General features: G+C 41.2%; 1 long non-coding RNA gene across 1 annotated transcript; it reads right to left on the reverse strand.

Moving 5' to 3' along the window:
* Positions 1–995: 995 nt before the first annotated feature.
* Positions 996–2,626, reverse strand: LOC104958487 (uncharacterized). The gene is made up of 3 exons (XR_799770.1): positions 2,531–2,626; positions 1,832–1,911; positions 996–1,080 (listed from the first exon to the last, which is right to left on the reverse strand). It is a non-coding gene; the product is annotated as an uncharacterized lncRNA (long non-coding RNA).
* Between the last annotated feature and the right edge of the window lie 939 nt (positions 2,627–3,565).

Consider the following 3,565-nt stretch of genomic DNA (forward strand, 5'->3'; position numbering starts at 1 on the left):
TATGGAGTTGGCCAGATGTGTGTAAATTACTGTTCATGGTAATTTGAAAACAAATGCCGTTGTTGGACACACACAAACACACCGAACATACACACACACAGCGGAGCTGAGCAGAGCACATATACACACACATCATGCACCTTTGTGACCGGACATTTCCTTCATACAACGAGTAATAGGGGGAATAATCGGGCCGTTCGATGTGTGTGTAGAGGTGTGTGTGGCTGAAACGTAGTAGCCTGCAGTGGGGAACACAGTGAAGGCGGTGTGTATGCGCTGGTGCTGCACTTCTCAGAGGCTGCCTCCTGATGCTGCAGCCATTTCATGAAGTGAAGGAGGCTTTACAAATAAAAATATAGCTCTACACCCCTGGCCGCATTGTCCTTAAAATGAAGTCCGAGTTCAAAATATATCTCAAATAATGTATGCACTGCCATTCCCCCACAAACATAACAGTGTGCTCTATTGGCGCACCACCTGTAACTTTATCTGCGCACGAGAGGCTGAGACCTTATGCTAACCAATTTTGATTTATTTTGTATGTTTTGGATGAAATAATATGACTGGTATAAAATAAAATAAAATAAAAATAAAATGAATTTTTTTTGATAAAATATTTTTATATATTTATAATTCTGCAAATATTACGATAAACTCACAGCTATTTCGCGGCCCGGCAGTAACACCTCCGCGGCCCGGTACTGGTCCGCGGACCGGGGGTTGGGGACCCCTGTATTAGATAATATGCATAAAGCTGTCGTGGACCACAACACAAAAAAATCACTCAAATGTTTCCTGGGATAATAATACTACTCAAACTAATAGACGTATACATTTAAATAGCACCTCTCTTAAAAACAAAGCTACAAATGGATTTACAAGAATGAAAAGTCTCTACATTTCAACTGGATGAAGCGACAAGGCTCCTGAACTGTAGAGAAAAAGACTGGACCAAGCTAATGGCGTTAATAGGTTTTTATTTATTAAGAAATCTCACCTTAAAAGCCTTGTTGGGGTCAGGAGGCATCGCCATGGCAGCACCTGTCATCTGGTCCTGCATGATCCGCGACTGGTCAGCAGCTGAAGAGTTAACATCATATTCAATCAATGGAATCAAGCGGACAAACTCTCATCTCTGAACTGTGTTACTCTGACATTATGGCAGCTTTGAACACCAGCTGTGATCCACTGGACTTTAACTGTAACACTTTTTAAAGTCAAGACAACCTTCACATTCTATAATGAAGTGTAGGACTCTTTTCATACAGATGTGAAACTCCACAGTCGTGGCGCCAGAGAGGGATCAGAGCAAGCCCCGAGGAAGTGCGGCGGACTCTGTGTCCAACAGTCGTTGTGTCCAAACGGCGGTACTGCAACTTCCGTATCAGTCCGTGACGTCACCCGGCCCAGAAATACTTTTTCCCATTGACTAATGGGGAAAGAGGCGTCTGTAAATCGGCGGATATTTTTTTTTTAACTAAATAAACTACCCAGTATGAACTATTTGATAGCCCTTATTAAAATCATTTGGTCTTTAAAGTTGTAAAATGCACTAACAGCCGAATCTAGATGTATTTTCTCTCCATTCATTCTACTGAGCCGAGAGTGGGAGCTCGGGGGCGGGGCTTAAGGAGCGCATGCTCTGTGAGCGCACATACGGGTTCTTCTGCTCTGACAGCCAGGCATGATGGGTAATCTGTGACGTTTCGCTCTCTCAAAAGTTGGGCCATTTTGCCTTCATGCGCCAATGAGCAGCTCTCATAGGAAAGAACGGGACCCCGCCTCCCACGCTGTACCCAGTTCTTATTATACATCCATGGGTGAGACTCACCGTTGTCTTGTCCCAGGATGAGGCTGTACATGCTCCTCAGGCCAAACACATTCAGGAAGTACCAGGACGCTGAGCTCACCCTGCAGATTCACATGCAGCACATTTTAAGACAAATACAAGCAAAATACTTAAGCATTGAAATATTGACACACAGGCCATCGTTATGAACATTTTAATTAAACTTATAGTTATTGAACTTCATTTAAATTGAGATTTCCCCCCCAAATGTTAAAAGTCATAGTGACACTTTATGAACGAGGTAGTTTTATGACTAGCTGTCCACTCACTCAAATAACATTTATAAAATAATGTATGTCTATGGGTCGCCATTAAAAAAACTAGATTTCAATAAAACTGTCACTCCTGTTTTCTTTTTGATGGAAGAGAAACAGCTCCTAATATAAATACATCACTGGAGAAGCTCTGTTATATATTAATCATATAAATGTATTTTATTTATCCTGAGGACAGTTTATTTAAGAATAAAAGGATAAAATAAAGCAAAAAACCCCACAAAAATATGAAATAAATATGTATAAATGAATATATTTCAATGAATACAGTGTGTATAAATATTAATAAAGATATTAATGGTAGAAAATGGATTATTTTGAGTTTGTCTGAACTGGTTGTAAGATATTGTTGGTGAATGTCTGAGATGTGTTCATGGTCTCCTGAGGAGCGTCGGTGTGTTTTTACCAGGAGGCGTCCAGGGACAGCAGGTCGATTCCTCTCTGTAACATCGGCTTGAACCTCAGAGTCAGAGGGAACGGCACTTTAGCTGCAAGACAACAACAACAACAACAATCACTAACAAACAGGAATAGGGTTGGGGTCACGAGAATATTATTTAAATTTGACTTTAAATCCCAAAGAAGAATAAGTTAGAGCGACTTTAGATAGTGTTTTCTAGGGATGCTCCGATCGATCGACCACCGATCGATATCGGCCGAAACTCACTCTCTGCCGATTAGTGCTGGGGGAAAACGATTATTTTGAAAACGATTAATCGGGCGATTATTTCATCGATTAGTCGACTAATCTAACGATTAATTTCTGTTGTTCGATTTATAAAAAACATAATGTATCTCAAATAAATACAGAAAAGCATTACTTCATTCATGACAGCTGCGCACCAGCTTACGTGCAGCCCTGGCCTGGACATTGCTTGGCTCCGTTAGTTGACATACATTGATACTATAAGCTGACTAACGTTAGTCTAATGTTATGTTTGACTCGTAAACGACCACAACATGAGTGAGCTCTCTGTGCAGTTTGTTCGTTCCGGGTTAGTAGCGGCTAGATAGCGGTGTTCTGCAGACGTAAACTAGCTACCATTCCATCCAACATTAAATGCTGACAAACGTTAACTAACACACAGCTGGCGCCGCTAGTTGGTAGCTAACATTAACTACTAACCAACCAAGCATTCCATGGAATACAACAAAAAGTGTTTCTGAAGCGAATTACCTACCCCACCTTTAAGATGTAAAATATGATTTTACCAACAATGAGGAATTTACATTAATAGAAGTAGGCTATCAAGGCATTGCTAATTCCTGGCTAAATAATATGCGGCTTTCACACCAGCGCTTTTCCCGTTGTAGCTCCGTGCTAGAGCTTTTCTGGTTCAGCTCCGGTTTCCTTTCTGCTCCCGCTTTGTTCACACCATAGACTGTATATATAAAGGTTCACAACACACAGAGCCAGGGGTGGTACTGCATCATTGCCTCA

The sequence above is a fragment of the Notothenia coriiceps genome, unplaced genomic scaffold, assembly GCF_000735185.1.
Source record: "Notothenia coriiceps isolate Sejong01 unplaced genomic scaffold, NC01 NC01_scaffold00028804, whole genome shotgun sequence".
In the NCBI taxonomy this organism is placed as follows: domain Eukaryota; kingdom Metazoa; phylum Chordata; class Actinopteri; order Perciformes; family Nototheniidae; genus Notothenia; species Notothenia coriiceps.